Source organism: Pinus tabuliformis, chromosome X, assembly GCF_031772625.1.
Source record: "Pinus tabuliformis cultivar Carrire ecotype Pingquan chromosome X, CPIR1, whole genome shotgun sequence".
In the NCBI taxonomy this organism is placed as follows: domain Eukaryota; kingdom Viridiplantae; phylum Streptophyta; class Pinopsida; order Pinales; family Pinaceae; genus Pinus; species Pinus tabuliformis.
In genome coordinates, this window is record NC_142308.1 from 266,064,527 (window position 1) to 266,091,285 (window position 26,759).

Sequence of the window (26,759 nt, forward strand, 5' to 3'; positions counted from 1 at the left end):
TCCAGGTCCTCCTCCACCTTAGCCTCGTCCGCACCCCTGAAATCTGGTTTGTGTCATCCCTACATTCTAGTCAAGGGGCCGCGGTTCGGCCTGAACTCTATATGTGGGAGTCCTATCCATCATCAGCTCTTAACTTATAGAGGCGTGCTCATCATGTCCCACTGGTCTACAAAAATTACAGAAAAAAGGTTGTGAATTTTGCGTGTACTTCTGCAATAGATGGCAGTTGTTTGTAGCATGCTTTCCCCCTATTTGATAGATTGTGCTAAATAATGTTCGTGTCACGCTAGGTCCTACTTGTGCCTCTGGTCTCAATAGAATTGGTCCTCCTCCTGCGAGGTAATTCACGAACACTAGACAGTGGTCCTTGTCATGTCCCTGACCCTTACATTTAACACACCATACTTCGTCGCGCACTTCTGGGCAAGCTATCCTATCTTGTTTTAGACTCTGCATCTCAAGGCAGAAGTTTTTCAACTGCGCGTGAATCCGCTGAACTCTCAGGTTGGCATCCTATATCGGGGTCTCGTTCAGTCTCATCATGATCTCCAAGGCCTCTGCCTGAGTCGTTAGCCTCTTTTGTGACAACGCGTTTCTTAAATGTGGCATTAGTGATACTACAAACCATTCGCGGTGTTTTCCATCCATCAAAGTCATGTTAGCTTCACAAATTGTGCACTTCAGTCTCTAATCCAACTCCCAAGAGGTCTCACTTGGTAGCATCGTGATCTCCTTGAACCCAATGATCGACTGTGCCTCTGACTTCAGCCTACTAAATTCCCTATTCAGCGCAGTTTGAATGTCTGTGATCCCTGCATTTGGATTGTCATTAGAATTCTTAATGTACCAGGTCAGCGCACGATCTTGCAGAGCGCTGACCAATGTTGCCTTCTTTATATTGTCATCCATGACTCCCTGCGCTTCCCATACAACCTTTATCATGAACCAAAATTGGTCTGGATCTTCATTTCCTACTCCCTTGAACACTCGCAACTTTATTGTGCTTGCCATATTAACTTGCAGTGGTGGCGGAGGTGGTATGGGCGAAGATGGGGTGAAGATGGTGAAACTAGCAATGTTGTGGGTGGGGGTGGTATGCGGAGAATCCTTTTCCTTATCAAATTGATCGCACATCTTGGTGATACCTTCATGAGCTCTTCCCCATTCCCTCGCAGAGGTGAAATCAAGGGGCTAGTTTCTAGTTCTGCACTACCTTTGTTTCTGTAAATTCTCCCACTTCACGTAGCCCCAAACATCAATTTATTCGCATAACCCGCTTTTCACACAGTAGCATTTTAATGCAAGTCTTCAAAGACTTAATGTACTTACCTTGTCATCCTCTGAGGAAGCATCGTTCTGCCTCGTTATAGTTGACTAAAGTATCTACCGTGAACCCAGTGATGAATCCTCCTATAATTCGATTGAGCCAGTGGTCAACAGTGCGCACGATATTATCCTCCGATTCTTCCAATCTGTGCACCTATTCTGGAGTCCACACAATAGGTCTGTCGAGCTTGCACCTTCCTTGGCTATATGCTAGCTTCACGATCCACTTGTACAACTCAGTAGGGAAAGATGTGAAGAAAATTTCATGGATCTTTGTGTATAGGTAGCAGTCTAACCACTCTTCTTTTGATAGTCACGGATTCCTGTTCTCCTATGCCACGAACTCATGAATCTTCCTATCCAACCAATTTTCAGTTCCTTTCTTTGTTGGATTCCATTGATACGACATCAGGCATCTCTATGGAGATCCAAGTCCTGGCAACAGAACCATTTGTTGGCTTGTTGGGGCCTAACCCAGGTTCGAAGTTAATTAGCCAAACAAATCCCTGTACTACTGGCCCTTTCGGCAACAGTCCATGGAGCGTGGACTGAGGTCTCACTTGAAGTAGTATGTAGGGGTGCTGGAACTAGTTTTCCGCACCCTTGAGATGTCTGAAGGGTTTATTCGGTCCAACTGCTAGTCCCTGTGCGTAGGTTGCTTCACACATTTCCCTGGCCTTTGCGTAGCCCTAACCAGGGGTTGTGGGGCTTCTGCACTGCTAGAGCAGCACTCTGCACTATTCTCCTAAGTCACACCCGAGATCTTACTCATATTCTTACACCAGTTAGTTATGTTTGTGTAAATGGATGCCTTATGTTATATTTATTTATACAATACATTCATATGAGTTCACGCAGCAAATAAATAGTAAAATTGCAATTCATACCCAATAATACATAAAACAAGAAAAGGTACACAGAAATATGATATAACTTCTCTTTATTAATGCTTCAAATGGTTACAGACTCAACCTGCCCTGCGCACTCAGCTGCGAACTACTAGGCCTCTGCGCACATAGCTATAGAGCCTTCTCTTACTCTACGACCCAAAGACACAGCTTACACTTCGACTGAACCAATTCCTTAGACTCATCATGCTTAGATTCGATTAACTATTTTCTACACTTAGAGCCTCGCTCTATTTATACAATCCTATGGTCCGCAGACCGTGGGTAGATCTTTCAAACCAACATTACATTACAAAAACAAGGGTGGACAACCCTATGACTCTATTATGACTTCACACTCCACATCCACAAATCATAGAGTCTTTACAATAGACTTGGTCAAAACTTGGGCTTTAAGCCCCAAAACATGCCATGGGGGGATTCCACGCCCAACATTAGGAGGGGTTTAGCTGAGTAAGGAAACTGAGTTTTTGCAGAGCTTTCAGCCATATTTTTTAGATCTGTACCTTCTGTTTCATATCTTCAAAGATAGCTTGTTTCCATCCAAAATTTCATCTTAAACCTTGTTTGGTCATTTTCCTTAGGGTCCCATTGGTTTCCCTAGGTTTCACACCCATCTCCATATCTTTTTGTAGTGATTTCCCCCCTCGTTTTTTGTTGTTCTTGCACCACTTTCCAAAAACATGGTGTCACTTGATCCTTGTCACACCGACGCTTAGATCTCTTGGCCTTTTTCATGTGTTTTCAGTTGATTTAGACACCAACTAGCACAGTGTTTGCAAACCCAGTTTGGGTGGGGTTTAGAAAGTTGATTTGTTGTTCATTTTTGTTTTTAATTTCAATTTATTTCAGCAATATTTTTGTTTTTTCAAACATGATCTAAGCTTAATTAATAAACACACTTGCATACACAAGCACACCTTAAGCAAAGGGTGCTTGGTTTACACCACCAAGCCAAGACTTAATTAATTTATCTCCCCACACAGAGACAAATATATGTTATTGATCTCCCTTCACCATTTTTGTGCCACTTGTGGCTTACCACCATTGCACCACCAAGGAATTTGTCATGGAGACTCTTAGTCCTTCATCCCTAGTTTTTCTCTTGTGCATATTACTCATTCCCATAGGGTTTGAGTTCATAGACTCCTGAGTCCCCATACTGACTCCTCTTCTAGTTCATCTGATTCCGTGCATCCTTCACTGCATATTGTCATCATGTCAAGACCCACTGTAGGTGCAGGAATGCAACCTGGTGTTGGCTCCAGTTCTACTCCAGTGGTCACATCTAGCAGAACCACCTCAAGAACCATTCTGGAAGCTCCCATGCTACCTTTCATGGTTGGGTTAAGCCTCCTAGATTTCAGCCAATTGATCAACGACCTTATACACCATGATGTTGGTTGGCTAGCTATGCCGACTAAGCCTCCCTCTAACATTCCCAAGTTTGAGGGTAATTCTAGAGAGGAACCTAACAATCATGTCCACTCCTTCCATATGTGGTGTTCATCCAATTCCATCCATCTTCAGTTGTTCCAATACACGCTCATTGGAGATGCTGTGAAGTGGTATGTTGACCAACCCGCTGCCTCTCATTCTAGTTTTGTGACACTTTCTAAAGAATTCCTCTTATATTTTTATTTACCTCTCCAATACGACACTAATATAGAGTTCTTGACCACATACCATCAGTCCTCTACCACCCGTTTTTCGAATCATGTCCAAGAATGGCGTAGAAGGAGGAGCATGTGTCGTGCTCCACCCTTCGAAGACCATGTCTACCTCGATTTGGTTTCTTAGGACTCTTTTATTGCCTATTTCCAAAGATGCCACATCTCATTTTCGTCAGACAGAGGAAGAGGCTTTCCAGACTGCTCCAAGATATGGCTTGATTTATGCTCAATTTGACTATGTCTATATTGTTATACTAGACCTCCCCCATCCTAGTGGTGTCAATGTAATGGGGACATCTCAAGCTACTGATAGTATCATTGGAGCTCTTTCACATCCTTCACCATATACTCAGCAAAGTTATGCCTATCCACAAGGGGGCACCAGTTCCTCTAATGCTTATGCCTATCTTGCTATCAACGTGTATTCAGGACAAAGCACCTCCTATGAATTTACCCATCCACATCAGCAGATGTGAGGGCCAGCTAGTGCTCAACCTATCTACTAGACTATTTCCCCTTCACCATATTATATCTATGCACCACCAAGTGCTTCATCCCCTCAGGAATTAGCACCGTAGCCTCCCATGCATCCTCAGCCCCAGCAGCCACCGCCCCCTCAGGGTAAAGTTTTTTCACAACATAGTGCGACCAATCCCCAAAATTCGAAGGAAAAGAATAAGCGGAAATGTAACAAGGGTAACCAGGGTAACTTAGGTAATCAACCTAATGAACCCCAGGGGAACCAGCCTAACACCAATAACCAGCAACAGGGCGATCAACCCATGCAGAACAAGGATATTCATATGAACAAGCCTTGTGCATGTTGTGGTGTACATGGCCACTATACTCATGAGTGTCCCCTCTTACCCCAGATGTGCCAAATGTGGGAAATCCAAGAAGCTTCTAGAGGTTAACTGCCTATACAATAACCACCTCAAAATTATGTGCCATCTCAACTAGTCGTGGTCACAAATCCTTTCCCTCATCAAGGATTTGTTTCCTTTCAACCTCAACTAGGTCAAGCAACTCACCTTCCCCAACCTTCTAGTCTTGGTGACTACCACATCCTCATGATGAATTCTAACAAGGTCAATACCTTTGATGTCAACATGGAAACTCGATCACATCAATATCATAAGACATCGACTTCGTTAGCCACTGAGTCCAAAACCAAAGCATCTACTAAGCCTCTTACGACACCAAATGGTCCGTTATAGATCCCTCAACCTAAATTTGATTCAATTGCTAAGATCCCAAAGGGACCATTATGCCATAACACGACTTCTAACTGAGATGCCCAAACATACAGTATAGTAGACAACTTGGCACAATTCTCCATTGTCATGTCGATGCTAGAAGTCCTCCAGTCATGCCCATATCAAAAGAAAGCTATACTAACTTCTTTGGGCGTAGTAGATCCTTCAGACAATCGTTTGATTGTCTTCCCTGTTGATACATCAGAACATCCTCCATTACCTCCATCCGTTTCTTTCTAGATACTAGTCCAAGTCCGTAATGCCATCATCTCTTGATGCATTATTGACGAAGGCACATCCACCTGTGTGATGTATGTTGTTGTTTGGAAGCAACTCAAGTCACCTAAGTTGTCACCATCCACCATCACATTGCATGATTGGGATGGTCATTTCTCCCAGCCTCTCAGCATGTATTGTAATTGTCTAGTGACTCTTATAGGCAAGATTGTTCATGTCGACATTGAAGTTATTGATGCCCCTCTAGATTACGATATTCTCTTGGGTTGTAGTTACACTTATGCCATGTCAGTGGTCACATCTGCTATTTTTCGCAAGATGTGCTTCCCCCATGAAGGGAATATCGTCACTGTCGATCATTTGACATATTACGAGCCGACATCCTTGACCTCCCCTGAGCCCATTCTCTCGTCGATGTCCAACAAGAAGTCCTCCACCCCTCTCACTGGTGTCTCACCTGGAGTCTACAAATATTCCTCCTTATTAGGTGCTTTATCTAGTCCTCCCCCTCATATATCTGATCCTACCTCTTTGAGTGTTTGCATGTTACAAGTGTCAAGGGCTGCTCACAAGCATTTTGGTACATCTGACCTATAACTAGCTCCTCAACACACTGCGGTTACCATTTCAGTTGAGCCATCTGAATCCACCCCCCCAGGACCTCCTCCTTTTGTGGGTGCCTCCTCTTTGTTCCCACCAGGAAATGTTCCTCCAGGTCTCAACCATCTAGGAATTGTTCCGCTGAGACATTACCCTGCAAGCCAAATACATTTCTTGTTTCCTCCTCTGGGAATATTTTATGTCCCTCTCATGGCTTCGGTGGTCCTTCCTAACATGATTTTGGGGATCCCAATGTGGTACATTGATACCCTTTCGAACACTTCGCATTGTTAGCTAAGACCATATCATGCTTTGACCCTAGTTCAACCAGTCCCTAAAACCCCTGTCACTGCTCTAGTTCCACTGCCACCTCAATAGGAACCCACTCCAAAGTGTCTTCATGGGGGTGATCTCCATGGATTTTCTTCAACCTAGCTTTGATACCATGTTAATTTTTCATAGGGCTATATTGTTGTTTGCTTTGATAATTACATTTATTCATAAATACATTAAGTTCACTCCATATCATTTTAACATTATAGATATTTACATAATTATTTATCAACATATGCAACTATGTAGAAAGAACAATAACATCAACATCAATGCAGCAGAACATAAAGGAACAAGAGAAAAACAACATGTACACATAGAGACACTAGGATTGGTTGGAGACCAGGACAAAACCCACTGTGGGAAAATCCCTTGCAAATCTTATTCTAATATATTGTCTTCAAATAATTCAACAGAAGAGAGTATAATGGTCCATATCTTCACAACAACTAGAATATCCATGAAATGCATCCAAAACATCAGAACTCTGATTCAGATAACTGTGATGTACTATCACTTCCTGTAGCCTACTGCCTAACACTTTTTTCATTGAGCAAAATTTTTGGATTATTGAAATATCATCTAGGAGTCTCACTTGTGGGGAGGAGGAGTTGTGTGAGTGACTGTGACAGACATGGTTGTTCTCTATGAACTACATGATAACAACTACGAAAGCTCGGTTTCTCCCATACCATTGTGTGCGAGCGACCGGGGACCAAACTGACCTAGAATATCGATGACTCTCTTGTAGATCTTGTGTTAGCGACCAAGGATCCAAAGTCACTCTCATGGCCACTATTTTCCAGGAACTGAGGATCCAAAGACTCTCTCATGACCACTCTATGCCAACAACTTTGAATCAAAAAACCCTAGTTCAGTGCGAGCTTCATCTTAAAGTTTCAGACCCTTCAGCGAGCTTCTTCCATCAGACCTGTGCGAGCTAAGACAATATAGAAGAGGATAAGAGAGCTTGATTTTTTGTGTGAAAATGAGATTGAGGTCTCTTCTATTTATAGGCTTCCATGAGGGTCCACTTGACCTATCCATTGGTACATGTGCATAGGTCTGACTTGATCCAAAATATATGTATGAATAAAATAATTCATAACTCAAATTCTGCTTGTCCAAATGAGGTGATGTTTAGGTTGATTTTGGTTCTCTCAGAAAGAGGAATATGAGGAAATCATAAGATCCATAAAATGAGTATTCCAAAGTGGAATTTTAGCACAGTTTCATATTTTTAATAGTACCCATTTCAGGAGTAGTTTTATATGAAGATGTAGAAGTTCAGGTTGCACTTCCCAAGCCCATCATCAAACCTTGGGAAGAGATTGTCAACAACAAGCACAAAAACAATCTTGGATATGAAAAGGATGTGTCCTTTCATGTTCCGAACTATTCTTATCCATTTAAGTTTCAAAGTGTTTGGTTTCTTCAAGGCGGTTCATATTCACCTATTCCGGATTCTTCTCCTCTTCCACAACAACCACAAATTTGCAGATGCCAATAATTTGACATAGTTGTCCATGTGAAAAATCATGGTTTTGATATTCACCTGTGTGAGAATTTTCATAATCATACTCAACATTAAAATATATGCTTTAGATAGAAGCCTCCAGTAAGAAAAAATATTCACCTTGGATGGATCACTTCTTGGAAATGTGCTTCAACGACCAAGAATATATTTCTATCAGATTTCAAAGTCCATTCTTGAGTATTTACATATCTTGGAGTTGACATTTCTTCATCTTCTCTAATTGTATCTCACATAATCAGGGGGAATTGATGGTCATCTACAAGCTTTAAATACACATCAAGTGAGTTTGAGCCACAAACTGAGCATGTTTCCTAATCCTAGAGCTAGATTCAACCATACCCATGTTCAAATTTGTAGCCAAAGATAGATTCATTCCCCATGAGAATGAATTTTGGTTAGTGGCCTTCCTAAAACCACCACATTTTGAGACCTTAATGGTCTCCCTTTTCCAAGAATTAGGGAGCACTTCCACTAGTTGAAGACTTCAACTTCTATCTAGATTCAGAATTGTTATAAGAACTGCATCAAGAATTCTAGTGTTAGTGGTCAACCTTAAACCAACATTGGTTGAGTCCTCGAGTTCTCCCACCTTATAGCATCATTTTAGAGAGCATATTCAGTCAATTTCTTCCATGCACCATTTGCATTGTTTTTTTTTCAACTCTCTTCTTGGACACACATATACCCTTTCGGATTATGGGGGGAGTGTTAAACACCTAATCTACTAAGGGTTATGGTGTGGAATATGAACATTCATTAAATTCCAAGAGACCACTTGGATTATGTAAAACAAGCACCATAAGACATTGTCTAGATATTTATATCATTGTGAATAAAATGTATCTCACATTTATCTTAATATTTCCTATTCCTTTGTGACTGTTTAACAAATTTTTAGGTGCTGATTAGATATACTTTCAGAGTTATACTCTAAGAAAGTCGAGATGATTGAATGCTCCTAAAATAAGGTCAGTTTGGAATTTTTGCTATAACTTTTCTTCTAGGTGGTTTTATAGGGTAAAACTTGGACCATACTTATGGGGAATCCCAATGAAAATATGATAAATATTTCATATATTGGATCACTATATTTCAGAGATATTCCCTCTAGAATTTAGTTCTTGAATGCTCTTGAAATAAAACCTCAAAATAGGTCAGCTTGGAACTCTTTCGAGAACATTCCTTTTGAGAGGTCCTAGACAGTGAAACTTGGAGGACATAGAGAAAATATCTCAAGGTACCTATTGCAGAAATTTCATATTTTGGTCCTCTATAATTTGTGAGATATACTCTATGGAATATTTTTTTGAAAGAGAATAAATAGTGCACACAAACTATCTGATGAAACACCCCAAAAAAATGTAGTTTTCGGGATGATGATTAGACAATGTGTGGGAATTGTTTGATAACATTATTTAGATAAAATGTGATTCTGTATAGACATAATGAAGGATTATGGGGTTGGGTGTGTTACACAGTGGTATCATAGTTGATTGTTAATCTCATGAAGAATAAAACTAATTGATACCTTGTATCCTTAATCAAGCAATAAGGCACCAAGTATGTTATAGCCTCCCCCCTTCTCGCTTCTCAAGCAGCCCATTCTAAGATTTTTAATCCTACTATAATAAGATCCAAAACTCATATTTAAGGGGAGAAACTATGAAGGAATTCTAGGGAGTGGAGATCCAATTGTCTTGAGTTGGACATCATTCATTGGCTAATTTGTCAACTATTTTTTTCATGTCTTGTATACATGAGCGGGGATCATCACAATAATAGTAGTGAGAAGAGTGGCGAAGTAATTTAATATGATTTCAAGTCTCCAACTATAGGAATTATTTAGAGTAGTGACATCAATAATTTTGATGATCATATTTAAGACTAATTGTGAGTCCCCTTTTAGAATAAATTTGGTGTAGCCATATGCTTAGTGGGTCCTCATTCCTTCCTCTAGCACCTTCTTCTCATATGAATTAATACCATTGTGTCCCATGGGACTTGAAGATATATAAAGATAATTTCATGATTGATCTTCAAAGGGTCCACCAAATCCTACGAGCTGAAGGTTTCCTTTTGAGGCCCTGTGGAAATTTAGCTTTAGGAAATTTGTGGGTGGATGTGTCCACATTGAGGGGTCAGGAAGGGAGTTGGGGGGAGTGATGGGAAAACATGTTCCAAGATTTAAGTGCCAATTGTAAAATATGGATGCCTCTTCGCCTAAGGCTTGCTATTCCATGCTTGTCTAAGTTTGAGGTTTTATGTATTATTCAATATTATTTTGGATGAGGAGGAAAATAATATCTTGAGGAAGGGAGATATTATGAAATCAGTGGAAATTCCTTTCTTTCTAGATGGCATATAGATGTAGGCCTGGAAAAATGATCCAAATATTGTTTAAGGTGGGGTTAAGAACGGCTTTTGATCTCCTATTTTTGATAGTTTGACGAATGTAAGAAAATCACAGTTTAAGTGTGCCATACTTGTCTCCAATACTTTCTATAGATGACTAGTATAAGGGAATTCATTTAATACATGATACACGTTTTTAGATTCATGATGGAGAAGTTAGCACCAGGAGGGTCCAGAGTGATTACACTTTTGTATGTTATTCCATGTCAATGTTTTCCCCTAAATGAGGAGCCATAACAATATGCATACTATTGGAAACAATTTCCTCTTCCAAATGTTAATCCAGATGGATGGTTTTAAGATATATTTGTAGCCTGATTCCAAGCTATATGTTTCTCTAATGAATAAGGTACGTCATGAATCATAACCCCATCTTAGTTATCTCCCTAATTGGAAATTAGGATGTTTATTTCTTGAAGCTTATACTGAAATGGTGTCCATATTTCCTCACTAAGTTTATGCTATTCATTCAACTTTAACCATTGTCTCCATGTAGAGTGGGTACTAGGGTTATAATAGTAATCTCTGATTTTATGTTATCCCTAAGACATCATATTGAGTGAGAGACTATTTAAGTCATCCTAGTATTGGATATTGGTAGTTGTTGCCATGAGTCATCTAAAAACAAGGCTTATTAACCATATTATATATCTTATACACAATGTTGTTGGAATATGTGTTTGACTCTTTTTTTTTATAAATTCCACATCTAGGATCCTACCTGCTTAAAAGGATTTCTAATGATTTATTGTAATGGGACATGTCTTGCATATTTTTTGATCTAGATGTGCTTCCATATATATTTATCTCATTTTAACCATCTATACCAAATTTTGGCTCTTAGAACGATGGTCAAAGTTGTTGGATCCCTCAAACCAAGCCCTACCCTAAGATTAGATCTACATAGTTTTTCTTATGCCATTAAGGACCATTTTTTTCTATTTTGGCCCCAGCCCACAAAAAGGAATTCTACAAACTTCATATAGAGTTGAAAATGGAGGAGGGTTCCATGGGAACTAAGAAGAGATAAATTAAAAGTTCTTGAAGGACACATTTGAGAAGAAGTAATCTTCTTGCTATCTTGAGGGAGTTAAAATTACAGCAAGTGATCTTGCTAGTAAATTTATTAATGAAATTTAATCATAAGTTGTGCTTTAGATAACTTTCCACCAATGATGATCTCCCAAATATTTTGAGGGAAAATTTTCTAATGTAGAAAAAAGGAATCATGGATATATGGTCTTCATAGTAGTGGGGTGTTAAAGAAAAGAATTGAGATTTATATTATTAATTTATATACCTAAGGTAGGGAGAAGTCCAAATATTGAGATAAACCCTTGGATTCTTGGGTCATTGGGATTCCCATGCACATGGTGTCATCCATAAATTTCTCATGTGATAATGGGAGATCCTCCCTAAAAAGGCATAATCCTTTTATCCTTTTTCTTGAGACCACAAATTTGAAAGCTATACCGAATCTTTCTACTACTAGGATTAAGAGGGAAGGCAAGAGAGGGTCTCCTTAGTAAATGCCACAAGATTTGGAAAAGGGTTCAATGGGAGATCCATTGATAAGAATGGAAAAGAAGGACAAGGAAATGAGAGATTTGATCCAACAAATCCATTCATTTTTAAAACCAAAGGCTTGAAGACTTTGGAATAGATAGGATTAATTGAGTTTATCAAGGGCTTTAGAGAGATCTAGTTTAAGAAACATTCCCAAATTTTTAGATAATTTCAAGGAACGAATGGTTTCTGGGAAATCATGATACCATCCAATATTTTCCATCCTTAAAAATATCTTGATTGATCATCCATGATGAGATGATGGAGGATGGATTTGAGGTAATAAACAATGATTTTGGTGATCACTTTATTGACGACATTACAAAGGGAAATAGGCTTGAAGTTGCGATATTCCTACACATTATCTTTCCTAGGGACAAGGGTGTAAAAGGTGGCATTCAATGCTCTTAGTATGGTTTGAGAACTTCATGATTCTTCCAATTATTCCCATAGCTCATTATCAAATAGCATTCAATAGGCTTCGTAAAAATCAGATGTACAACCATTTAGGCTTGTAGCTTTGATTTTGGGCATGGATTTAATCACTAATTCAAAATTTTCTATAGCGATTCCTAAAATAAGGGCTTCATTTTGTTCATTGGTGACTAGTGATGGGATACAATGCACAATTTTGTGTATGATTGCATATTATTAATGATTGGGGTATGAAAAGAGATTTTTGTAAAAATGGACTAGCTCCTTTCCCGTATCCTCATGATCTTGCACTTTGATGCCTTCTCGACAATTTAAGGACGAGATTTGACAATCATGGTGGTGTTGTAACATAGAATTGTGAAAGAAGGTTTCATTTCTCTCTGCTTCCCTTAACCAATGAAATCTATATTTTTACTACCAAAGGATCTCATCCTATATTTTTGTTCGTCAATTTTAGTGAAAATTTTGGCCTTCTCCTTGATTGGTTCATTTGATCTACCAAAATGGGTGGCTTCTTGCTACATGATTTCCATTTGGTCTTCCAAATCTTGACTAGCTTTGATGATATCCCTAAATTTCTCCTTGTTCTAGGATTTAAGTTGATTCTTGAGGTGTTTTGATTTTTGTTGAAAGAAATACAGGTTGTGCCCTCAATGTGTTTCATTTCATTCCACCATCCTTGACACTGCTCTGAAATCATAGGTGTTGAATCCATAATATTTCCAAGAAAAATGGCCACTTTTTTGGTGGATCTTTGCTGTTTATGTGTAGCTGTATTGGCCAATGATTCGATCCATGACTTGGAAGGATTAAATATTCCATAAATATATCCCTGGACATGATTTTCTCTAATATGAGGTATTTTTCAATTATGGAGGCTATTTTTTGTGAGTCTCGTCTACAATTGTTCTAGGTGTGGATATCATCAATGATGTCTAAATCGAGAAGATGGGAAGAAGCCACTAACTCTTGGAATAGAATATAGTCTACTTCTAAATTTATGATGTTGTCATTCTTTTTCTCAAGGGATTTGTAAAGTTTAAATATCCAACTAGAATATAAGGCCTAGAGGATATTAGGAGATTAAGATGCTTAATAGAAATGAGGAATTGAGCTTTATCATTGCGTAACATAAGACCATAAACATTTGAGAGGAAAAAAACATTTGTAGACACAATGAGCTATATTCGATAGTTAATATTCTAAAGGAGGGGAATATATTAAGGGCTAAGGCTTCTTAAGAGTTCTAAATAATGGCTAAGCCAACCAATTGCTGTTGGGCATCAATCGCTACTGATTGACATCCTCTTACCCATTTATATATTAGTTGACTTAACTTTTTATGTTGCTAGGATTTAAGAATATTTATACTAAGAATTTTGACTTGGTGCTATGGAATGGGGGTGGGTTATTTTCCTTTCCATGCTTTTGCAATGCTTAGGATGTCAATGAAATCCAGTTCCATGTCTTCAATTCCATTGCTGAGGTGGGAAATCTTTGAATAAGTCAAGAGTAGCTCTTGTAGAACCATTTCCGAGTATTCTTTGGAGCTGAGAAGGGGAATCTCACTAGAGGTTTTGGTAATTCTTTAGTTAGGAATATTGAATTCCATAACGGAAGAGTTAGAGGGTAGAGTTTAGGGGTGGAGATTTGTGAGAGGGTCAAAATTGTTGTTTGTAGCAAGGGGTTTTCCAAATTGTAGAGGTGGAGGGGTGGGGGGTGTCGAGAGCTGCAACGATGGTTGAGAGAGAGCTACAATTGAACTTAAGGAACCACAGCGGTAAGGAAGGGTGAATGCTAGTAGATATTTCGATATTCATGGCAATGTCAACATCTAAATGGAATGTGCTTGTAGTCAGCGTTTGCTTCTAGAGGTCATCTTAGTAAATATCAATGGATTTAGGCAAGGATTCTCAGATGTTCATATAAACTCATATAAGGGCATAGTATATATACCTAGCTTGCTTCATCGACTTCAATACTTTCATGAAGTTCCCTAATGAATTTCAATTACTAGCTAATATCTCTTCATCTGAAAATTATCTAGGTAGGGAATACATCCATTAGGGGAATTTTGAGCTAAAAAATGGTCCTCAAGCCAAAAAATGTACTAACAAAATCAACTTTAAAAGAACCAATCAGATTCAAAGTGATGATGTCATCTCTGGTTGTAAATAGTTATTGAAGGAGAATAAGAAAACTAATTTTTCTAATTATATTTTCATCTTATCTCCTTATAGGTTTACGCAAAATTCAAGTGTAGGCACCAATTGGATGTAACATTTATTTTTTCATCCAATGAGTACCGAATATGGCTTCTTTTGAATAAACGCACACTGGAAAATTGAATATACATGATAAATGTGTTTCTTGGAAGAAACATATTTTTTTATATATTTCAATTTTTTTTGGAGTGGGTTTACTCAAAAGTATGCATATTGCGTACTCTTTGGATGCATAAATAAATTCCATATTAAATGAGTTCCCACACTTGGTATTTGAGTAAACCTATAAAGAGATAAGCCGAAGATACAATAAAGAAATAAATTTTCTTTCTTTTCACTTAAAAAAGCATAACTATTATTTTATTATTTTTCTTAGGAGTCCCATTCTGCACCTAAAAATTCCCCTAATGTGAATCCATAATGAAGCTTTTGTGAAATTTTATTTGTCAGGGAGTAATCTTTCTATCCAAAACCTCAAGTAAATCCCTATGGAGTTGAAGAAATATGGGTTGTTCTCAAACGTTCTTATTTGGTATTTTGCGTTGCAAAAGATAATGGTGAAGAAGCCTTTAGCCTCTAGTTCTAGCTTAATGTGGCCATTTGGTTTCCATTTTTGTTGGATCCCCTAAGAGGTATTTCTGTGAGGGCTAGAGGGCCATACATTTTCTTATTAGGGAATTGTATTTCATATATTAGATACATTCCCCAATATGATTTGGGTAGACTTCAAACTTACAATCTATTGTTGCCTTCGTACGGAATATCTCTAGGGGTGCATGAATAATATTTTGTTAGTTTGTTGCATCTTTTTGCTTTCTATATTCATTCTCTTTTGTTGATGGTTGATCTTTTGGAGCCCCCTACTTTAAGGGAGTTGTTTAATGTTTGGGACATATGTGCCTTGCTACTACTTTTCTATAGGAGGGAGCTCCACTCCCTCTTATATCATTGGTAATGTCTGAATATTGACGTTGAGATAGAGGAATAACAAATGCTATTTAGGGTTTTTCTTGCAAAGTGGTTTTAGAAATTTCTCAAGAAGTTACATTCCATTGGTGGTTATCACTCATCTTCACTTAGATTTTAAGGTTTGGAAACCTCTAAATGAATTAACTTCCAAGTGATATCTGGATGTATATTGAATTCATAGTGAATTTCGGTTTCAAAATATTTGTTAAAAATTCATAATTTTTTAACTTGTCAAAACCATATTGATATATGAATACTTTTCTTAAATCATTTTGAATCTTATAAGAAAATTTTGAAGTAAACTAAAATGTTTCTTACGTTTTTAAAGAAGTGATAAACCAAATATAATCTTAATAGACATTTTTCATCATTACCATTATCTCCATCATTTATTTTTATCCACAATTTGATATAAATTATCGTGTTTATCATCATCATACCATTACTATTGTTATAGATATATATATAATCACTCAGATAATCTTAATATTTATATTATTTGACACATTTTAATTAATAATTTTGAAAAAATATTCAATTTTATAAAATGGAAACTCATTTTTTTATTACTTATAAAACGCAACACCTTTCAAAATAAAAATCCCTTTCTATATGTTATCACTCAGAATTTTCCTTAGAAGTTATTAGAAGAAGGAAGCAACTGAGTTAACCAGAAACCAATATTCTAGGTATAGGCTCTAACCAACCTATGACTCAGAGAGGGCTCTCTCTATATAATTTAGCTTTGTTTTGCTGGGATTTTAGGCTAGTTCTTAATGTTCATGGGGGTTTTGGTTTTAAATTTAAGGTTTGGTGGTGGAATCCTTGGAACAGATGGATAGAGAAGGGTCTTTAAGCCATTGGGCTATGGAGTCAACAAATGGATAGCAGAACCGGATCAATTCATCAAAGGGAATGTTCACAGGGCATGCTAGCAAAGTAAAGAGCAAATTTGTAGGCCGAATGGGTGAAATAATCCTAACTAGGGTGAGAGAGCACTTAAGAATCCTCAGACCAGGGCTAAAATGAAGAACAGGGGATAATCATGAACAAATGGAAATTAAGAATCCTTTGCTATAGATCACAAGGAATAACCTAAACTAAGGAGCAATCAAGAATTTCTTAACTTAGATTTGTGAAGAAAACAGTCAAGACAGAGTGCAGTTAAGCAATTTCTGAAATATCATTCCATGTTATAGCATTTATATTTTTAGAGATACAAATAAGATTATGGAAAACTCAAAGAAAAATAATATTGAATGCGAGAAAATACTTATTTGAACTTTGCTTTGCACAAGAATCTAGTGAAATATCTGATCTTTATTCCTTGGTCTAGCTAATCGATCCAGTCATTGACACAATAGAATTTTAGACTTAAGAACAATACATCTATAGAAATGCTTGGAATCCACCCCACATACTTTGAATGGATATACAAAAAATTATTACAAAATATCTCAAAATATCTCAAGCTGATTTGAGATTAAATTCAGGAAATGTAAATATCTTCTTGCAAGAAGATATAGATAGATAATGAAATGTTTCATGTTGTCCCTTTTTATTTGGTAATGCTAGCTGTTATGGTTGGATTTGTAACCCTTTATGTTGTCTTGCAGTTGTGGAGTTTCACACTAGAGTTTTCTCTTCTTTCTTTCACCTGACATTCTTTGATCCTGATACTCTTTGACCCTACTGCCCTGTTTTCATCTGTTTACCTGGCTGCCTTCATTTTTACTGTGTGGTAACTTTTAACTGTAAATTTATCACAGTAAATCAGTTATATTCTCCCACCATTTTTCCTTTGGTAATTTTACATTCATCATCCTCCTATAGATCTCATCAACTTCAGTATACTTGGCAAAATTGGGCTTGGTGAGGAATAAATGTTTGACCTCATGTTCCAGAAAAAACAAGCTTTCAAATGTGTCATATAACACTTTTCCTGTTGGAAATGCCTTTATGGATGAAGAGATGGCTTTTTCCTTGGCCAAATTTCTGAGTCTATCACTATAGTCCAACTGTGTCATGAGTTGGTCATTGATAACCATAGGACTGGGCAGACCTTTTTCTCTCAAAATCTGGAATTTATCCATGAACCTATCGATGGCTATCTGTATATTGTGGCACTTTTCCTCTAATTTAAGCATAAGGTTCCTCTTGTAAAGGACCTTCCATATTTCCAAAATGGTCTCAGTCATATCTTCAATGTTTATCTCATGGAGCTCATATTTATTCTTGTTGTTGATGAAGTGGATGAGTCTATTTTCATCCTCAGGTTTGTCTCCCAATTCCTCTTTTACTTTCTGGATAGCTTTTGTAGCTACCTTTACTAACTCTGTTTGTTCAAAAATAACTTGTATTGATGGCCAAATATCATTGACAAAGTCAATGATATTGGCCCACAACATTTCCTTGGTTTGTCCAAGTGGTTTCTCCAGTGTTAAATCCTTCTCTAGGATTTTTATTCTCTTACCCATTCTTTGGGCCTTTTGTGCTTCTTCTTTTTGATTGATTTGCGCAAGTTGGCAGTCAGTTTCAAAACTTTCCACCTTTTCCTTTAGTCTTTTCATCTCTGTAGCCTAGATAGACATTTCTTCCATGCCTTTAATCAATTCTGCTACTTTTTCAACTTGTATCTATCCTTGATATCTTGATCTTTATCAGTTGGAATTCTAAAGGAACACACTTCAACACTAAGTTACCTTTCCAACATCTAAGTTTGTGATGTGGAAGGCTCTTGCATGCCTTCAGATGGAGTGGTAGGCATACCTCTTTCTGCTTCTGTATTTGTAACCTTAGCTTAGTGTTCAGTATATTCCTGCTCAGAGGCTCGATTTAGCCTTTCCTCTTGTTTGATTCCTGCTGTAAATCAGAGGTGGCCATTCCTAAAGTGGAAGCCCCTTCTCTATTTCTTTTTGGGATATTCTCCTCATTCTGAGGAGTCTTCATGACCAGAGGGGTACTCATGGCTCTTTCTGGTTCTTCTAGTACTTGTAGAAAAGAGTTGTCACCAAGCTGCTTTTCTAAATCAATTAGAGCATTCTCTATGTCTACTCTGGTACTGTCTTGGTCTACTAGGGTACCTTCCACCCATTCTATTTGATTTGCATATGCTTCTATTTCAGATATGGGATGGTGAATGAAAGGTCCTAGCTTGACCATTTGTCTCTTCTTTGTGATGAATTCAAAACGATCTTATCTCCAAACAAAAATTCTTTGGAACTTCATGTTCTGTAATATCAAATCTGCCTCTTTGCCAGCCTCCCTAGAGTTGCATATGAGGGGACCTAGTTGGTATTTTATCTTGAAATAAGCCTTCTTCTTGACATTGACAAAGTTCACTTTATTTGCATTGATGATTTGTATATAATATTCTAGGGTGAACAACCTCATGGGGAGGTATCTTGGAAACTTATATGGTGCAAGCATGCAACCATATATCCTGATTTTTGTATGGTTCTGGTAAAGGTACCAGTCACCCACTTTGGTCTGCTTAGACAATTGAAGGACTCTCTTTATTTCTGGATTGATTCTAGGAGGAGGGATTCCAATCAAAATTTCCATGACTGGGTGTAAAAATAAATCAATGAAATTAGAGTAAGAGTATGGAGAATGATATCGGTGGATCAATGGGATCCAAAAAATGACTGACCTGGGGAGACCTTTGGTGTCCAACTTCTGAAGGGTGAATGGGAACTTATTAGGTTGGTAATATAAGAACATATCCTATAAGACTGAGGAATACTTAAAAAATCTTTCATTGTTGATTCTAAGGAATTTCTCATGCATCCTATTAGCTATAAATTTGGCATAGTGATAAATGACAACAAGAGGTTGCCCTGGACTGTAGATGGACATGCAGGCCAAGATTATTTCGTCAACGTATTCACTAGTGGTATAGCCCAACACACATGATATCATGGCTACAATATTCTGGCCCCATGGAGAGAAAATGACTGATACATATGGAGGGGAGTCCTTAGGGATGTGTTTCTCTTCTCTGATGAAGGTTTCGAACAATTGGGCTAATTTTGTAAAACTGAGCTTGGGGTACTAGTCCAACGAGTCTCCAATTGAGAGGGGATTTAGGTTTGGCCCTGGCTGGAGCTGTAGCATTTCGTTTATGGACTCAACAGTGATGGTGAAAAGTATAGTTTGGTTTGGGGACATGACTGCTCTCTGACTAGGGATGTAATTGGCATGACAGTAGTGGACAATCTGTGGGAAAATGTCAACTTGGGGGAACTGGTACTTGGGAAAATTTGACTCCCAAAGGCTAATCTCATCAGCATGGTTGAGGTACCTGTCCCTACTTTGACAATGGACTTTGAGCATGGGCTCTAAGGCAGTGGTATCCTATATTTGGAAATCTTTATCAGCTAAAGGAAGGTGGTCCAGGTCTAAGTGATTTGTGGAGATGGGCCTTACATCCATTACAATTGGGGTTGCCATACTCAGTTCTTGTGGATTTGAGCATAGGGGGGTGACTCAGGTTTTTAGGGAAATGGAGGTTTTTGGCAGAACGGTTATGGCTCAAAGTATTAAAAAATAAACGTGAATCTAATACTTTTCCTTAATTAACCGTGTTATGAGGGTGAAGTACTGTAATTTTACAACTGAGTTGGTTTTCCATGGTTAAATACCTAGAATTGGATGAAATTGACTGTAACTGGTCACTGATGGAGTATGTAGAGGTTTGTATGATTCTGGTATGGACTAATGGATCAGCTGGGCTGTCTATAGCATCTATGGAGCAATGGCAGAGGTCTGTGAGTGAATTTGTTGTTTGCAGGGGTCGTAACAGCTTTCTGAGTTTTCAAAGCGAATGCACGAAAAGAGCGAAAAAAGGGATAATGGGGCTTTTATAAGAAAAACGTTATTTTTGGTGGGTTTATTAATTTATGAACAATGGCGGATTTTGGAAAAAAAGGAGAAGCGATTTAGGAGAGTTGTCACACCGCTTTTGTGGTGCGAGCAGTATTCGGGAGGGGCCGCCCGATTCCACTCATTGCTTGACAAGTAGCATCGGGGGCTGGGAGGAAAGCCACCTTATCAAGTGGTTAAAGGGCGAATGTCGAGCCGGCCCGATATGTTTGTGGGGTGTTGGATGTGGAGGAGGGACGATCAATGGTGCTTGAGAGATGGGAGTAGCACGGGGATAAATGATGGGAATTAATGGGGGCCCAAGGATTTAATTTCGATGGTCTTGGGATTAGTTTAAGGACTAATCCGGTTTTAGGGGATTGGGCCAGACTGTAATGGGAGACTAGGGACTGAGGGCGGGGTTTTAATGTTTTTTGCGAAATAAGGGGTAGAAATATAGTTTATAAATAAACTAAGGGGTGGGGTTAATTTATAAAAGGGGGTTATATATATACGGGTAAATGGGTTTTTCAGGATTTTTTCTATATAATAAAGTTAATATGTGTGAAATGAGTGGAAGGGTATTGTACTTAGTTATATGAAATGTTGTGTGTTTTCCACATACTTAGTACTTAGGATAAATGTATTTGGTGGGTTTTTCACATAAAACATGTTCATAAAGGGGTTTTCCTAGGCAAGACAACTTAACCTTAGGGAAAGGGGTTTTGTGAGGGGGATGAATGATTTATAAAGGAATTTAACACCTTTCCTTCTTAAGTCATCAAGCCAAGGGTTCAGTCCCACCAGAAGTTAGAGAAATGCTCTAAGCCTCTTTGACTTAAAGAACTATAGGTATTAATATTTTTATTGTGAAATGGAAGTTAGTAAGTGTCATAGGGGTTAAAACGAATGAGGGGGTGTTAAGTAAATAATATTTTAAACCATTGTTTCTGCTTTGTCCTCTACTTATGCACTTTTGAAAATTGCATTTAATATGATGACATAAGTGCACTTGTAAAATGACATGACATTTCTGCAACCTTTCTTCTACTTACCCCCTTACTCATCCTACCATTTTTTCTTCACTTTATTTGGGTGCATTTAGGCTAGCAAACCCTTATCAATCTTTTTCTTTTCTTTACAAAATAAACTATCTAATTCTAACCTTATATCATCCAAGGGCTCAGATTAAACTGATGACCTCCTTTTATTCACTCTACCTATCTAAGATCCGCCAATATTAAACTGTTTGGTCAAATTTTATTCTCTAACTATAAACAATAAAATTGAAAGCATGAAATAGACAAGTTTAAACATTTTGACTATCATGGATTGTGGCATGAGTAAAAAGTTGCACACAATCATTTATTATGCATAAAAGGTAAGTAGTGGCATTTTGACTTGCACACTTTCATGGTCTCCTTTTGTCTTTTGGGGTTCATATATTTTCATCTTTTTTTTGACCTTTTCATTCTTTTTGTCCTTTTATTATTCTTTTAGGACATACCCTCTTTACATTTTTTAATTTTTTGTAATATGGAAAACATTTGTAGAAAGCAAAGGTATGTACAATATTACAAGGTTTAACCTTAGTCATTCAAAATTAAGACTACTATTAGTATAGGAACCTAATAGTGGTTCCACTTGGGGATGGAATTTCCTGGTGAAATGTCAAGAACTTTGTAGATCTGTGGTCTTTAAATTGCTGTTGATGTTACCTTGCAGTATTTCTCCTCCTTGTCTCTGCATTATTGATATTTATTATAGTTAATCCTTAAAACTTAGGGCCTTCTCTTCGGGCTTCAACTTTAAAAATCACCATCCAATCCACGCTATACTGTTTGAAGGAAAATGAAATATGTACTTGATGGGAAATAAAATTTAGTAGTTAGGTTCAAAATAGTGTTTGAGCATTCAACCATTCACTGGTTCATGCAATATATACAAAAAATTATTACAAAATATCTCAAACTAATTTGAGATTAAATTTAGGAAATACAAATATCTTCTTACAAGAAGATAGAGATAGATAATGAATTGTTTCATGTTGTCCCTTTTTATTTGGTAATGCTAGCTGTTATGGTTGGATTTTTAGCCCTTTATGCTATCTGGAAATTGTGGAGTTTCACGCTGGAGTCTTCTCTTCTTTCATCTTTCACCTAACACTCTTTGATCCTGATACTCTTTGACCTTGCTGCCCTGTTTTCATCTGTTTACCTGGTTGCCTTCATTTTTACTATGTGGTAAATTTTAGCTGTAAATTTATCACAGTAGATCAGTTATATTCTCCCACCATTTTGCCTCTGGTAATTTTACATTCATAATCCTCCTACAGATCTCATCAGCTTCAGTATACTTGGAAAAATTGGGCTTGGTGAGGAATAAATGTTTGACCTCATGTTCCAGAAAAACCAAGTTTTCAAAAGTGTCATATAACACTTTGCCTGTTGGAAATTCCTGTATGGATGAAGATCTAGCTTGTTCCTTGGCCAACATTCTGAGTTTATTACTATATTCCAACTGTGTCATGAGTTGGTCATTGATAACCATAGGATTGGGCAGACCTTTTTCTCTCAAAATCTGGAATTTAGCCATGAACCTATCGATGGCTATCTGCATATTGTGGCAATTTTCCTCTAAGTTAAGCATAAGGTTCCTCTTGGAAAGGAACTTCCTTATTTCCAAAATGGTCTCAGTCTTATCTTCGATGTTTAGCTCATGGAGTTCATATATATTCTTACTGTTGAGGAAGTGTATGAGACTATTTGCATCCTCAGGCTTATCTCCGAATTCCTCTTTTACTTTCTGGATAGCTTCTGTAGCTGCTTTTACTAACTCTATTTTTTCAAAAATAACTTGGATTGATGGCCAAATATCATTGACAGAGTCAATGATATTGGACCACAACATTTCCTTGGTTTGTCCAAGTGGTTTATCCAATGTTAAATCCTTCTCTAGGATTTTTATTCTCTCACCCATTCTCTGGGCCTTTTGTGCTTCTTATTTTTGGTTGAGTTGGGCAAGTTGGCATTCAGTTGCCAAACTTCCACCTTTTCCTTTAGTATTTTCATCTCTATAGCCTGGGTAGATATTTCTTCCATGCCTTTAATCAATTCTGCTACTTTTTCTCCTTGTATCTTTCTTTGATATCTTGATCTTTATCATCTGGCATTCTAAAGGAAGACACTTCAACACTAAGTTTCATTTCCAACATCTGAGTTTGTGATGTGGAAGGCTCTTGCATGCCTTCAGATGGAGTGGTAGGTCTACTTCTTTCTGCTTCTGTATTTGTAACCTCAGCTGAGTTTTCAATATATTCTTTCCCAGAGGCTGGATTTAGCTTTTGCCTCTTGTTTGATTCGTGTTGTAAATTAGAGGTGGCCATTCCTGAAATGGAAGCCCCTTCTCTATTTCTTCTTGGGATCTTCTCCTCATTCTGAGGAGTTTGAATGACTGGAGGGGTACTCATGGTTCTTTCTGGTTCTTCTGGTACCTACAAAAAAGAGTTGTCACCAAGCTTCTTTTCTAAATCAATTAGAGCATTCTCTGCGTCTACTCTGGTGCTGTCTTGGTCTAATAGGGTACCTTTCACCCATTCTGTTTGATTTGCATATGCTTCTATTTCAGATATGGGATGGTGAATGAAAGGTCCTAGCTTGACCTTTTGTCTCTTCTTTGTGATGAATTCCAAAGGATCATATCTCCAAACAAAACTTCTTTGGAACTTCATGTTCTATAATATCAAATATGCCTCTTTGCCAGCCTCCCTAGAGTTGCATATGAAGGGGCCTAGTTGGTATTTTATCTTGAAATAAGCCTTCTTCTTGGCATTGATGAAGTTCACTTCATCTACATTGATGATTTGTCTATAATATTCTAGGGCAAACAACCTCATGGGGAGGTATCTTGGCAACTTATATGGTGCAAGCATGCAACCATATATCCTAATTTCTGTATGGTTCTGGTAAAGGTACCAGTCACCCACTTTGGTCTGCTTAGACAATTGAAGGACTCTCTTTATTTCTGGACCAATTCTAGGAGGAGGGCTTCGAGTCGACATTTCGATGACTGGATGTATAAATAAATCAATGAAATCAGAGTAAGAGTATGGAGAATGATATCGGTGGACTAATGGGGTCCAAAAAATGACTGACCTGGGCTGACCTTTGGTGTCCATCTTTTGAAGGGTGAATGGGAACTTATCAGGTTGGTAATATTAGAACATATTGTTTAAGACCAAGGAATACTTAAAAACTCTTTCATTGTTCATTCTAAGGAATTTCTCATGCATCTTATCAGCTACAAATTGGGCATAGTCATAAATGACAGTAGGAGGTTGCCTTGGAGTGTATATGGACATGAAGGCCAGCATTCTTTCATCATTGTATTCACTAGTGGTGTAGCCCAACACACATGATATCATGGCTACAATATTCTGGCCCCATGGAGAGAAAATGACTTATACATATGGAGGGGAGTCCTTAGGGATGTCTTTCTCTTCTCTAATGAAGGTTTGGAACAATTGGGCTAATTTTGTAGAACTGAGCTTGAGGTACTGGTCCAACAGGTCTCCAATTGAGAGGGGAGTTAGGTTTGGCCTTAGCTGGAGCTACAACATTTCGTTTATGGACTCAGCAGTGATGGTGAAAAGTATAGTTTGGTTAGGGGACATGACTGCTCTCTGACTAGGGATGTAATTAGCATGACAGTAGTGGACAATCTATGGGAAAATGTCGACTTGGGGGAACTGGTACTTGGCAAAATTTGACTCCCAAAGGCCAATCTCATCAACATGGTTGAGGTACCTATCCCTACTTTGACAATGGACTTTGAGCAGGGGCTCTAGGGTAGTGGTATCATTTATTTGGAAATCTTTATCAGCTAAAGGAAGGTGGTCCAGATCTAATTGAGGTGTGGAGATGGGCCTTACATCCATTGCAATTGGGGTTGCCATACTTAGTTCTTGTGGATTTGAGCATGGGGGGGTGATTCAGGGTTTTTAGGGAAATTGAGGTGTTTTTCAGAATGGTTATGGCTCAAAGTATTAAAAAATCAAAGTGAATTTGATATTTTTTCCTTAATTAACCGTGTTATGAGGGCAAATTACTAGAATTTGACAACTGAGTTGGTTTTCCATGGTTAAATACCTGGAATTGGATGAAATTGACTGTAACTGGTTGCTAATGGAGGCTGTAGAGGTTCGTATGATTCTGGTACAGACTGGTGGATGAGTTGGGCTGTCCACAACATCTGTGGAGCAAGGGCAGAGGTCTGCGAGTAAATTTACTATTTGCAGAGGTCGCAACAAATTCTCTGAGTTTTCAAAGTGAATGCACAAAAAGAGTGGAAAAAGGGATAATGGGGATTTTATAAGAAAAATGTTATTTTTGGTAGGTTTATTAATTTATGAATAGTGGTGATTTTTGGGAAGAAAGGAGAAGCGGTTTAGGAGGGCCATCACAATGCTTTTTTGGTGAGGGCGGTATTTAGGAGGGGCCGCCCAATTCCACTCATTTCTTGACACGTAGCGTCGGGGGCTGGGAGGAAAACCACCTTATCGGGTGGTTAAAGGGTGGACATCGGGCCGGCCCGATATGTTTGTGGGGCGTTGGATGTAGAGGAGGGACAATCAATGGTAATTGGGAGATTGGAATTGTGCAGGGATAAATGATGGGAATTAATGGGGGACCGAGGATTTAATTTCGGTGGTCTCGGGATTAGTTTAAGGACTAATCCATGTTTAGGGTATCGGGTGACTATAATGGGGGATTAGGGACTGAGGGCAAGGTTTTAATGTTTTTTGCGGGATAAGGGGTAGAAATATAGTTTATAAATAAACTAAGGGGTGGGATTAATTTATATAAGGGGGTTATATATACGGGTAAATGGGTTTTTCAGGATTTTTTCTATATAATAAAGTTAATAGTTAATAAGAGGTGATATGAGCAGAAGGGGTATTGTACTTAGGTATATGAAATGTTGTGTGTTTTCCACATACTTAGTACTTAGGATAAATGTATTTGGTGGGTTTTGCACATAAAACATGTTCATAAAGGGGTTTTCCTGGGTAAGAGAACTTAACCTTAGGGAAAGGGGTTTTGTGAGGGGGATGAATGATTTATAAGGGAATTTAACACCTTTCCTTCTTAAGTCATCAAGCCGAGGTCCGGTCCCACCAGAAGTCAGAGAAATTATTTGAGCCTCTTTGACTTAAAGAACTATAGATATTAATAATTTTATTGTGAAATGGAAGTTAGTAAGTGTCATAGGGGTTAAAACGAATGAGGAGGTGTTAAGTAAATCATATTGTAAACCATTATTTCTGCTTTGTCCTCTACTTATGCACTTTTGAATATTGCATTTAATATGATGATATAAGTGCACTTGTAAAATGACATGACATTTTTGCAACCTTTCTA